The sequence below is a fragment of the Salvelinus alpinus genome, chromosome 19, assembly GCF_045679555.1.
Source record: "Salvelinus alpinus chromosome 19, SLU_Salpinus.1, whole genome shotgun sequence".
NCBI lineage: Eukaryota > Metazoa > Chordata > Actinopteri > Salmoniformes > Salmonidae > Salvelinus > Salvelinus alpinus.
The window spans coordinates 35,499,712-35,513,994 of record NC_092104.1 but is presented as its reverse complement, the minus strand read 5'-3'; the positions used below and the strand labels follow the sequence as shown (position 1 = coordinate 35,513,994).

General features: G+C 44.8%; 1 pseudogene; it reads left to right on the top strand.

The window, feature by feature from the left end:
• LOC139545854 (calcineurin-binding protein cabin-1-like) overlaps window positions 1-14,283 on the top strand; it is a 90,454-nt pseudogene that overhangs the window by 57,596 nt on the left and 18,575 nt on the right.

The window sequence follows — 14,283 nt, the reverse complement described above, 5'->3', positions numbered from 1 at the left end:
TGGTTAAATAAATAAAATAAAAAATATTCATTATCTTGAAACTGGCACTGCAGATCTTGGCTCATACATGGAGAGGTTTGGTGGTTAATATATTGCCTAAAACAATATACCGTCACACTTCTTTATCCCTCTCTCCCTTTCTCTTGCCCTCCTTCACTATCAGTCTGTGTAAAATAAATCCCCATGTATGTACCAAAAATATCAGGTACATTCACTTTTCAGTTGAGCTTTTGCACTTTTTTAATTATACTGAAAACCCACCAGTGGGGCTCATGTCAGGGATCTGTTGGCCTTGTGAATGTGTTAATGGAAAATATGTTTTGAAACAGAACTCTAGTTAGCCTGACAGGTGAGGTCATACATAAGCCGGTCTCCATGACACGCTAATACCAAACAATGTTAGTGAACTGTTGCCTCTTCTGCTCCTCCCTTTCCTCCTCCCCCTCTTCTTCCCCTCCTTCCTGCTTCAGGGCATCTGGCATATTCCAGTGGATGAGATTGATCGCCCTGGCAGTTTTGCATCTCATATGAACCGATCCATCGTCCTCTTGCTGGAGGTGCTGTCTCAGCTGAAGGACCACGACACACTGATCAAAGACTCTTTCATGCTCCAGAGAACCCCTGACCAGGGAAAGTAAGGATCTCTCATGACTCAACCATGTTTCTCTCAGTTTTTCATGGCAACCATTTGTTCTAGTGTTTTTGTGTGAATTTGTTCTTCTTCTCTTTCCTTTCTCTCTCTCATGTCTTAAAGGAAGTATTTGCGGGATGTGGATCGTCAGGTTTTGGCCCAGAGAGCATTTTTCCTAGCTGTAAAAGTCCTGGAGGACAATCTGAACAAACTCACAGGGGTATGCAACCAAAGCACTCTACACACTTGGAGAGGAGCTGAAAGCAGCTCCGTAGTTTATAGTTTCAGCATGCTCTTGCTTGTGTTGTGACGGGCTCTGTTCTTTCTCAGGTGTCGGAGCAGCCTTCCAAAGTGCCTGCGCCCTCCATGGGGGAAATGACAACCACGGACACGTCCAACAGGCCCAGTGCAGAGGACAGCAGTCATGCATTGCATAAGAAGCCTGAGCTCACTGAGGAACCCCAGGTCACTGCCCCAGGCCCTGACTCTGGGTCCCGGGAGACCCCTCAGACACAGCCAGCCCTGCTGGCCACAGACAGAAACAGGGGGGATCAGCAGCAGAGAACTCCATCTGGGAAGGTGGAGGCTGCTGTGGGCGAGTGGGCCAGAGCAGGGCCAGAGGAGCCCATGGAGCTGGATGCTGGCCACTGGGGGCGTCCCTCCAAGACCACAGACTCTCAGGGCAGCCAACCAGACACTGAGTCCCCCAGAACTGTTCTGGTGCCTGGGGAGAAAGTAGCTGAGAGCAGCCGCGCACCGGAGCTTTCTCTGGAGGACCTGAGCATCAGCTCCAGACAGCAGCAGCTCCAGTGCCCGGTAGCTAAGGGCCCAGTGTTAGCCAGCGGAGCAGAGCAGGGACTAGCCCAGGGGGCGCTATGCAGGCCCAGCAGGAAGAGGAAGCTCCTGGATGACGTGGAGTCAGGCGAAACTCTTCTGCTGGATGCCTACCGGGTGTGGCAGCAGGGACAGAAGGTCATGACCTACGACCTGGGGCGCATTGAGAAGATAATGTCAGAGACATACATGCTCATCAAGCAGGTATGCTGTACTTTTATGAGTTATTGGAGCAAACTCCCCTGTTTACCTTCACGTTTACAGCCACATTTCTCTCTCCCATCAACAATTGATTTATAACTGTGCCATGTCATGCACACATAATATATACTCACTGAAAAAGGAAATGGGTTTGGGAAATCCCTCTTGATATTGATTTAGCAAAGAGACCTGAAACACAGAGGGGACTTTCCCTACTCATGCAACTGCTATAAAATACTGTCATAAGGAACCAAATAGCACACGAGACCACTTTTAGCCTAATCATCTTCACAGTGTTACATGTATTAACTAAGATATTAACACAAATAGCACTATTAATATTTACAGCTCATAATCATAAGTATAATCATAAAAGGGCAGCAGGCATCCTAGCGGTTAAGAGCATTGGGCCTGCAACTGAAAGGTCGCTGGTTTGAATCCCCAAGCCGACTAGGTGAAAAAATCTGCCTGTGCTCTTGAGCAAGGCACTTAACCCTAATTGCTCCTGTAAATTGCTCTGTATACGAGCGTTTTCTAAGTGACTAAAAATGTAAAATAAGTAATTATAAGCATTAGGACATCTCACCCTAAATTTAATTGGTGTTTTCATTACATTTTGTGAATCCTGACCTAGCTAATAGGGAACTGTACAAAGTGTTTATTATTCTAAATGTCAATTATACTAAATGTCTTATTTTCCAACAGTGATGGATTTGATCATTTCCGACAAAAGGTCTTCTGTATTACGTGGCCCAGTATAATGGCTTCCGTGGATTCAGACAGAGAGAATTACCCATTTATTATTTCTGTCTTTCCAGCAGATAACACAGATTTATTGCTCACTGACTAAATTACTGGTTTCCTGTTTTTCTGAGACAACCGTTGCCTGTTTGAAAGGTGAAGGTTGTGCATTTTATTTACTTTGGTTTGTCAAAACAGCAAAATGATTTTGTGCATTGTGATTGGGACTCTTTCTAGTGCACTGCTTGTGTAGAAGCAGTCTTATGTTCTTGCCCGCTCACTGACTCTGAAGCTAAACGTAAACTTCGGATTCAGTTTGGACTTCTGTTACCTAGAACTGACACTGTTGTGTAAAGTAGGTACCCTACTAGTTCTTGAGATTCAGTTTGATAGACTGAGCAAAAAGGGACATTTCTATTGCAGCACTGTAACCGGAATGTTGATTTAATTTAATAATTTCTTCCACTTGCATAGCAGAACTGATCAAATAATAGAGGGATTAGTTACTTTATGTATTGCATCTGAGCCAACTTCTCCTTTGCTGTTGGCTGGCATTGAGGGTGTTGTTTGAGCACAGCTCTCATCAGCCTCTAGACGCATAGCTAGTGATCAATGCTGACCGCGGGGAACCTGGTATGACATTGGCTATGTGTCAAGCCACAGAGATGGAGTGGGAGGCAACAGAGGATGGAGGGGCCACGACTAGGCTGAAGAGAGGGAGATGGCAAGCTACTACAACCCTTCCTCTATTTAGCTTCATTCAGTGTCACTTCTATCTCTTCTCTCTCTCACACGCACACTGACGGATGCTATTTTGCAAGTTAATAATATTGAAACCATTGGAAAGTGTGCTGAGACTTTGGCTGAGATTTGCTTCCCATGTTTTGCGACAAAGGAAAACTACTTTTTTCTCCTGTGGCTGGAAAGGGGTAACGTGACAGTGTGCCTTCTGACACACTAATAGGGCTTACATATCTCCTGAACAAAGTGAGCAAGCCTTGACACAACTTTCTTAGTACAGTTGAGTCAGTGACACTACATGCTTTTCCCTAACATGTTTTTAGTGAAGCAAAATTACAGTATTAGTGCCAAATTCTTCACCTTGCTTCTCACTTTCCAAATACAAGCCATCTCTTAGAAGTTAGCTTCTAACCCAATTCCACAAGGCTTTTGTGCAGCACAGCAGTTTTGTTTCATGTCATTGGATCTGTTTTACAGTTCAGTGATGTAGCCAATAGCCATGTTCCTCTGCCATGAATGTAAAGTACAGAGCAAGAGCAGTTGGCAGGTTGTCAAAAGTTTTAGTTAGCTTTGGCTCAGCTCTAATCTGACATGTTTGTGCCCAGGCAAGCCCTCATAGGTCTGTTATGCTACTTCAGATGAAGGAAAGTTCTTGATTAGCCCACACCTCCACTCTACCGTGCTAGGGGAGGGACTTCCTCTAAAACGTATCCAAAATGACAGCTCTCCAGTGTAACAAACCTCTGTCTCAGAGTGCTGCCTCTTGCAGTCCTCCCAGTCTTTGGCCCCCAGGTCTGCCAAGTCATTCCTAGGGCTGTTACGGTGACCGTATTACCGCCACACCGGTAGTCACGAGTCCTGACTGCAGTCAAATTCCATGTGACTGTTGAGTCACGGAAACTAGGCTTCTCCAAAACTGCATTCTGATGCCACTGGATATTAGTAGCCTACCAAACTTGCTAACTGCCAGTCACTAATGGCCTGGTACTCAGCGCTCTATTATCCCTCTAATCACTATGACATCAATGCCCTTCATGAGAGCCATGTTATTCAGAGTTTGAGCGGAATAGGATCACCTGTGCCGCAACGAGAGCTAGATCATCATAGCTGGTTGATGCATGGAATTAAAGAAGTGTTCCTATAAGCCCATATATATAGCCTATGCAATTGCGTGAGAAAACAAAGTTTTTATGGCCTCTATTAAAAAGAGGATTCCATGAGCTTTCTATAGACTAGGTCTAGTATATTTATTTCTCAACTTTCCTAATATTAAGAACATTGGTTCACAACCTGAGTAGCCTACTTGGCTGGCATGAAAATGAACCGCGGGAAAAGCGTGCTACATTAGCTATTCAAGTGCATACGGATTACGTCTTTTTTCCCCCTGCCACTGTTCCAACAGGTGCATGATAAGTCAAAACAAATTTGTTATAAATATTATTTAGTGTACAGTGCATTCGGTATTCAGACCCCTTGACTTTTTCCACATTTTGTTACGTTACAGCCTTTTTCTAAAATGGATTAAATACATTTTTTCCTCGTCAATCTACACACTGTACCGCACAATGACAAAGTGAAACATTTTTTTTTTTTAAATATTGCTAATTTATAAAAACTTTTTTACAGATACAGTTGAAGTCGGAAGTTTACATACGCCTTAGCCAAATACATTTAAACTGAGTTTTTCACAATTCCTGACATTAACTAGTAAAATAGTAGAGAATTATTTCTTTCTTTCATCACATACACAGTGGGTCTGAAGTTTTACATACACTCAATTAGTATTTGGAAGCATTGACTTTAAATTGTTTAACTTGGGTCAAACGTTTAAGGGTAGCCTTCCACAAGCTTCCCACAATAAGTTGGGTGAATTTTGGCCCATTCCTCCTGACAGAGCTGATGTAACTGAGTCAGGTTTGTAGGCCTCCTTGCTCGCACACACCTTTTCAGTTCTGCCCACAAATTTTCTATAGGATTGAGGTCAGGGCTTTGTGATGGCCACTCCAATACCTTGACTTTGTTGTCCTTAAGCCATTTTGTCACAACTTTGGAAGTATGCTTGGGGTCATTGTCCATTTGGAAGACCCATTTGCGACCAAGCTTTAACTTCCTGACTGATGTCTTGAGATGTCTTCAAAATGTCTTCAAAATATCCACATAATTTTCCTCCCTCATGATGCCATCTATTTTGTGAAGTGCACCAGTCCCTCCTGCAGCAAAGCACCCCCACAACATGATGCTGCCACCCCCGTTCTTCACGGTTGGGATGGTGTTCTTTGGCTTGCAAGCATCACCCTTTTTCCTCCAAACATAACGATGGTCATTATGACCAAACAGTTCTATTTTTGTTTCGTCAGACCAAAGGACATTTCTCCAAAAAGTACGATCTTTGTTCCCATGTGCAGTTGCAAACCGTAGTCTGACTTTTTTCTGGTGGTTTTGGAGCAGTGGCTTCTTCCTTGCTGAGCGGCCTTTCAGGTTATGTCGATATAGGACTTGTTTTGCTGTGGATATAGATACTTTTGTACCTGTTTCCTCCAGTATCTTCACAAGGTCCTTTGCTGTTGTTCTGGGATTGATTTGCACTTTTCGCACCAAAGTACGTTCATCTCTAGGAGACAGAACGCGTCTCCTTCCTGAGCGGTATGACGGCTGCGTGCTCCCATGGTGTTTATACTTGCGTACTATTGTTTGTACAGATGAACGTGGTACCTTCAGGCGCTTGGAAATTGCTCCCAAGGATGAACCAGACTTGTGGAGGTCTAATTTTTTTTTATGAGGTCTTGGCTGATTTCTTTTGATTCTCCCATGATGTCAAGCAAAGAGGCACTGCGTTTGAAGGTAGGCCTTGAAATACATCCACAGGTACACCTCCAATTGACTAAAATGATGTCAATTAACCTATCAGAAGCTACTAAAGCCATTACATAATTTTTCCAAGCAGTTTAAAGGCACAGTCAACTTAGTGTATGCAAACTTCTGACACACTGGAATTAATATACAGTGAATTAAAGTGAAATAATCTGTCTGTAAACAATTGATGGAAAAATGACTTGTGTCATGCACAAAGTAGATGTCCTAACCAACTTGCCAAAGCTATAGTTTTTGTTGACAAGAAATTTGTGGAGTGGTTGAAAAACGAATTTTAATGACTCCAACCTAAGTGTATGTAAACTTCTGACTTCAACTGTACCTTATTTACGTATGTATTCAGACCCTTGGCTATGAGACTTTAAATTGAGCATCCTGTTTCCATTGATCATCCTTGATGTTTCTACAACTTGATTGGAGTCCACCTGTGGTAAATTCAGTTGATTGGACATGATTTTGAAAGTCACACATTTGTCTATATAAGGTCCCACAGTTGACAGTGCGTGTCAGAGCAAAAACCAAGCCATGAGCTCCAAGGAATTGTCCGTAGAGCTCAGAGACAGGATTGTGTTGAGGCACAGATCTGGGGAAGGGTACCAAAACATTTCTGCAGCATTGAAGGTCCCCAAGAACACAGTGGCCTCCATCATTCTTAAATGAACCACCAAGAGTCTTTCTAGAGCTGGCCGCCTGGCCAAACTGAGCAATCGGGGAAGAAGGGCCTTGGTCAGGGAGGTGACCAAGAACCCGATGGTCACTCTGACAGAGCTCCAGAGTTCCTCTGTGGAGATGGGAGAACCTTCCAGGCGGACAACCATCTCTGCAGCATTCCACCAAATCATGCCTTTATGGTAGTGGCCAGACGGAAGCCACTCCTCAGTTAAAGGCACATGACAGCCCACTTGGAGTTTGCCAAAAGGCACCTAAAGGACTCTGACCTTGACAAACATTTACAAACACCAGATTCTCTGGTCTGATGAAACCAAGATTGAACTCTTTGGCCTGATTGCCAAGCATCACGTCTGGAGGAAATCTGCCACCATCCCTACAGTGAAGCATGGTGGTGGCAGCATCATCCTGTGGAGATGTTTTTCGGCGGCAGGGACTGGGAGACTAGTCAGGATTGAGGGAAAGATGAACAGAGCTAAGTACAGAGATCCTTGATGGAAACCTGCTCCAGAGGACCTCAGACTGGGGCGAAGGTTCACCTTCCAACGGGACAACGACCCTAAGCACACATCCAAGACAACGCAGGAGTGGCTTCTGGACAAGTCTCTGAATGTCCTTGAGTTGCCCAGCCAGAGCCCGGACTTGAACCCAATTGAACATCTCTGGAAAGACCTGAAAATAGCTGTGCAGCAATACTCCCCATCCAACCTGACAGAGCTTGAGAGGATCTGGAGAGAAGAATTGAAGAAACTCCCCAAATACAGGTGTGCCAAGCTTGTAGCGTCATACACAAGAAGACACGAGGCTGAAATTGCTGCCAAACATGCTTCAACAAAGTACTGCGTAAAGGGTCTGAGTACTTAAGTTTATTTTTAATACATTTGCAAAAATGTCTAAACCTGTTTTTGCATTGTCATTATGGGGTATTGTGTGTAGATTGATAAGGGAATAATCAACTATTTAATCCATTTCAGAATAAGGCTGTAGCGTAACAAAATGTGGATAAAGTCGAGGTCTGAACTTTCCTAATGCACTGTTTGTAAAGGCACGATTAAATCGAGAATAGTCTGATGGGTAAGAATATCATCACTATATCAATGCATTTTTTTTAAACTTTCATGCATCATGTAGCAAAGGCCTAATATATGTTGATACGTATTTCTTATGACAACTAAAGTGGCCAAATAACTCTTAGCGTAGCCTATAGGCCTAGGGTCCCTGGAACAGGGTTGGAGAGCACAGAGCCCAGTGAAACGTGTTCTTATAAGCCCAGCCATTGCGCAATCGCGTATGAAAACAGAGTTTTGACTTGACATTATTTAAAAGAGGATTCCAGCTTTCGCATGCTGCTATATTTATTGATTTATTCATTCTTAAAATTAAGCACATTCATCCACTTTACAACCGGTGTAGCCTACCTGGCATATTAAAAACGTAACCTCCATTCACTATTTAAGTGCAGGCTATGGATGACATCAATCAAAAATTATTCCACACATATTAGTAGGCTATATGTAAAGACCAGAATTAATTCAGATGAGTCTGATGTACTTGTCAAATTGTGAATGAGAGACTGATGAAGTGTGTGCAGCCTGTGCAAGAAGCAAAGCGAGCGCATTCCTTTCATGCAACTTTTTTCAAATTGTCATTAGTTACATCATGCAGCCTTAGGCTACATGTTTTAATTTCTAATATATCCTAAGGTTTGTATCACAACTAAAGTTGCATAAATAACTAAATTAAGCATACAGCATATATATTTGTTAACTGCTCAACACAATAGCCGCATGTGTCCCTCAGAAATCATTTTGGGAAAAATATCCTTTCCATTTTATTCAGCTATCTTCAATTGTAGTCTTTGTACTATAAAATAATGCCACAGGAATTATAAGCAAATCTTGTAATTAACTAGTGTAAATTAACTAGTGTAGCCCTCAGCCATATGGCATAGCCAGATCAGGGCTTAACGTAAGGATTACTCAGAATATGCTATTCTGTTCCTCTGAAATAGGTAAAATGTTCTTCATATCATAGGTTGTTTCTTTAGACCTGCCTAAAAGAGACAATGGATTTATTGATGGTGTAGGCTGTATTCATTCTAGATTTTTTTCGACTTCTTAAATTGTAGATGTTCCAAAGGTCTGCATCAGTGGCTTGTAGGCTATGGGTGTACGCCCAGCAACGCTAAACTGGTTTATATTAATTAACGTCAATGACCGTGAGACTGGCAGTTATTTGCATGACAGTTACCGCCTGACAAAATGTCATGACTGTCACAGCCCTAGACTCATTCCACAGGCCATTTCCTGTGGCAGCAGCATGTTACAACCTATAGGGTTCCACCTACTGCGTGTGGTCAATGCAGAACCAAACAGCGTTTACCACCACACCACCACATAATAGTATAGCGTGTCTGAGGGAGAGGTGAACCTGGAGGCTAACTTTCATGTGGCTTCCTGACTCTCACACAGACTTCTACAGTTTGGCAGATAGAGAGCAGCCAGCCTTCACAGAGAGAGGCCTAATGAGGGCCGCCGCCTCCTGTTGCCACGGCCACATTCACTCTGAGAAAGGCCTTTTTCCATGTCTGTTAGCTGCCCAGAGCAGCATCAGTGGTGCTAAGGTGGCTGTGTAAATGGTGTGTTGCTCTGCTCTGATTGTCTCTGTTCTCTTCTCTTCCCGCATGGTGTGGACAGGTGGATGAGGACGTGGCGCTGGACCAAGCCGTGAAGTTCTGCCAGATACAGATGGCCACGTCAGCACAACGACAGGTATGGGGGATGACCTGGGCCACAAACACAGTGCACATACACATCAACACGAAGTACATTACATTTCATGCATATACCCTACACCTACATGGACCCCATACAAATACAACACTCACAAATGTAAACATTCAATATGTACATACCAGTGGAGACTGCTGAGAGGAGGACGGCTCATAATAATGGCTGGAACGGAGCAAATGGAATGGCATCAAAAGACCTCCCCAATTAAGGTGCCACCAACCTCCTGTGGTACATACACTCAGTGGCCAGTTTATTAGGTATACCACCCCGTTCACGAAAATGGTTTGCTCCAACAGACAGTGAGTCACGTGGCCGTGGCTTGCTATATAAAGCAGGCAGACAGGCATTGAGGCATTCAGTTACTGTTCGATTGAATATTAGAATGGACAAAACGAGTGACCTAAGCGACTTTGAGCGTGGTATGATTGTTGGTGCCAGGCGCGCTGGTTCCAGGATCTCAGAAACGGCCGGCCTTCTGGGCTTTTCACGCACGACAGTGTCTAGGGTTTACCGAGAATGGTATGACAAACAAAAAACATCCAGTCAGTGGCAGTCCTGTGGGCGAAAACAGCTCGTTGATGAGAGGTTGAAGGAGAATGGCAAGAATCGTGCAAGCTAATAGGCGGGCCAAAAACTGCGCAGTACAACAATGGTGTTCAGCACAACATTTCGGAACACACAACTCGTCGGTCCTTGTCACGGATGGGCTATTGCAGCAGACGACCACAACAGGTTCCACTCCTATCAACTAAAAACAAGAAGAAGCGGCTCTAGTGGGCACACAATTACCAACACTGGACAATTTAAGGAGTGGAAAAACATTGCCTGGTTCAACAAATTCCCGGATCCTGTTGCGTCATGCTGATGGCAGAGTCCAGATTTGGCGTAAGCAGCGGGAGTCCATGGACCCATCCTGCCTGGTGTCAATGGTACAGGCTGGTGGCGGTAGTGGAATGGTGTGGTGAGTGTTTTCCTGACACACGTTAGGTCCCTTGATACCAATTGAGCAGCATTTGAACGCCACACATTGTAGAATTCATGCTACAAAGAATTCAGGCTGTTCTGGAGGCAATGAGGGGTACGACCCGGTACTAGATGGGTGTACCTAATAAACTAGCCACTGAGTGTATATCACATCCCAGGAGTTGAATCAAAGCACTTTGCACAAATAGATCTGCCCCAGATATCATATTCTCATCTGTTCATCTGACTGGAGACGTCGTCAAAAGCCAGGACCTCTCATTTATACATCTGGGCTTTGATTGAAGCTATTCGAGGGATGTGTGGAGAAGTCACACAATTCAAATGAAACTTCAGGTTCATTGCCTCTTGTCTTTCCCATCCACGAGATGTTAAGATCTAAATGATCTGGCCAATCAGTGGTCTACTTGCGTTCATATTTTTTATGACCGGTATATGCTCACACCTATCTGTTGTTGGGGTACGCCCACACCACTCCAACACAAAGGTATTTTTTGTCTGTAAAACTACACTGAACAAAAATATACACAACATGCAACAATTTTCTAAGATTTTACTGAGTTACAGTTCATTTAAAGAAATCAGTCAATAGAAATGCATGCATTAGGCCCCAATCTATGGATTCCACATGACTGGGCAGGGGCGCAGCCTACCCACTTGGGAGCCAGCCCCACCCACTGGGGAGCCAGGAGGTGACTTATTGGAGAGAAATTAACATTAAATTCTCTGGCAAGAGCTCTGGTTGTCATTCTTGCAGTCAGCATGCCAGTTGCACGCTCCCTGTTGACTGCAGGAACTTCCACCAGAGCTGTTGCCAAATAATTTCATATTCATTTCTCTACCATAAGCCGCCTCATCGTTTAAGAGAATTTGGCAGTACATCCAACCGGTCTCACAACCGCAGACCATGTGTATGGAGTCTTGTGGGCGAGCGGTTTGCTGATGTCAACATTGTGAACAAAGTTCCTTATGGTGGCGGTGGTGTTATGGTATGTGCAGGCGCAAGCTAAGGACAACGAACACATTTGAGTTTTATCGATGGTGATTTGAATGCACAAAGATACCGGGAATAGATCCTGAGGCCCATTGTCGTGCCATTTATCCGTCGACATCACCTCATGTTTCAGCATGATAATGCACGGCCCCATGTTGCAAGGATCTGTACACAATTCCTGGAAGCTGAAAATGTCCCAGTTCTTCCTGGCCTGCATATACAGTGCGTTTGGAAAGTATTCAGACCCCTTGAATTTTTCCAAATTTTGTTATGTTACGGCCTTATTCTGAAATGGATTTAAAAAAAGGTTTTCCTCATCAATCTACACACAGTACCTCATAAACTGAAATGTAACTTTTACACAAGTATTCAGACCCTTTACTCAGTACTTTGTTGAAGCACCTTTGGCAGAGATTACAGCCTCAAGTCTTCTTGAGGATGACGTTACAAGCTTGGCACACCTGTATTTGGGGAGTTTCTCCCATTTTTCTCTGCAGATCCTCTCAACCTTCGCCCCAGTCTGAGGTCCTGAGCGCTCTGGAGCAGGTGTCATCAAGGATCTCTCTGTACTTTGCTCCGTTCATCTGTCCCTCGATCCTGACTAGTCTCCCAGTCCTTGCCGCTGAAAAACATCCCCACAGGGATGGTGCCAGGTTCCCTCCAGACGTAACGCTTGGCATTCAGGCCAAAGAGTTCAATCTTGGTTTCATAAGACCAGAGAATCATGTTTCTCGTGGTCTGTGAGTCTTTAGGTGCCTTTTGGAAAAAGCGGGCCTTGATGTACCTTTTACCAAGGAGTGGCTTCCGTCTGGCCACTCTACCATAAAGGCCTGATTTGGTGGAGTGCTGCAGAGATGGTTGTCCTTCTGGAAGGTTTTCCCATCTCCACGGAGAAACTTTGGAGCTCTGTCAGATTGACCATCGGGTTCTTGGTTACCTCCCTTACCAAGGCCCTTCTCCCCTGATTGCTCAGTTTTACCGGGCGCCAGCTCTTGGAAGTATCTTAGTGGTTCCAAACTTCTGCCATTTAAATCAAATCTAATTTTATTTGTCACATGCACCGAATACAGTAAAATGCTTACAAGCCCTTAACTAACAATTCAGTTTTAAGAAAATCCCCCCAAAAGTATGAGATAAGAATAACAAATAATTAAAGAGCAGCAGTAAATAACAATAGCGGGGATATATACAGGGGTACCAGTACAGAGTCAATGTGTCAATGTGCAGGGGGTACCGGTGTAATTATTTACATGTCGGTAGAGTTATTGAAGTGGCTATGCATAGATAATAACAGAGTAGCAGCAGCGTGTGTGTGTGGGGGGGGGGGGGGGGGCAGCAATGCAAATAGTCTGGGTAGCCATTTGATTAGCTGTTCAGGAGTCTTGTGGCTTGGGGGTAGAAGCTGTTTAGAAGCCTCTTGGACCTAGACTTGGCGCTCCGGTTCCGCTTGCCGTGCGATAGCAGAGACCACAGTCTATGACTAGGGTAGCTGGAGTCTTTGACAATTTTTAGGGCCATCCTCTGACACCGCCTGGTACAGAGGTCCTGGATGGCAGGAAGCTTGTCCCCGGTGATGTACTGGGCCGTACGCACTACCCTCTGTAGTGCCTTGCGGTCGGAGGACGAGCAGTTGCCATACCAGGCAGTGATGCAACCCGTCAGGATGCTCTCGATGGTGCAGCTGTAAAACCTTTTGAGGACCCATGCCAAGTCTTTTCAGTCTCCTGAGGGGGAATAGGTTTTGTCGTTCCCTCTTCACGACTGTATTGGTGTGCTTGGACCATGTTAGTTTGTTGGTGATGTGGAAGCCAAGGAACTTGAAGCTCTCAACCTGCTCCACTACAGCCCCGTCGATGAGAATGGGGGCGTGCTCGGTCCTCCTTTTCCTGATGGCCACAATCACCTCCTTTGTCTTGATCACACTGAGGGAGAGGTTGTTATCCTTGCACCACACGGTCAGGTCTCTGACCTCCTCCCTATAGGCTGTCTCATCGTTGTCGGTGATCAGGCCTACCACTGTTGTCATCGGCAAACCTAATGATGGTGTTGGAGTCGTGCCTGGCCGTGCAGTCATGAGTGAACAGGGAGTACAGGAGGGGACTGAGCACGCACCCCTGTGTTGCGGATCAGCGTGGCGGATGTCTTGTTACCTACCCTTATCACCTGGGGGCGGGCCGTCAGGAAGTCCAGGATCCAGTTGCAGAGGGAGGTGTTTAGTCCCAGGGTCCTTATCTTATTGATGAACTTTGAGGGCACTATGGTGTTGAACACTGAGCTGTAGTCAATGAATATCATTTTCACAAAGGTGTTCCTTTTGTCCAGGTGGGAAAGGGAAGTGTGTAGTGCAATAGAGATGGCATCATCTGTGGATCTGTTGGTGCGGTATGCAAATTGGAGTGGGTCTAGGGTTTCTGGGATAATGGTGATCATGTAAGCTATGACCAGCCTTTTAAAGCACTTCATGGCTACAGACGTGAGTGCTACAGGTCGGTAGTCATTTAGGCTGGTTACCTTAGTGTTCTTGGGCACAAGGACTATGGTGGTCTGCTTGAAACATGTTGGTATTAGACTCAGACAGGAAGAGGTTGAAAATGTCAGTGAAAACACTTGCCAGTTGGTCATTTAAGAATGATGGAGGCCACTGTGTTCTTGGGGACCTTCAATGCTGCAGACATTTTTTGGTACCCTTCCCCAGATCTGTGCCTCGATACAATCTTGTCTCTGAGCTCTACGGACAATTCCTTTTACCTCATGGCTTGCTCTGACATGCACTGTCAACTGTGGGACCTTATATAGACAGGTGTGTGCATTTCCAAATCATGTCCAAT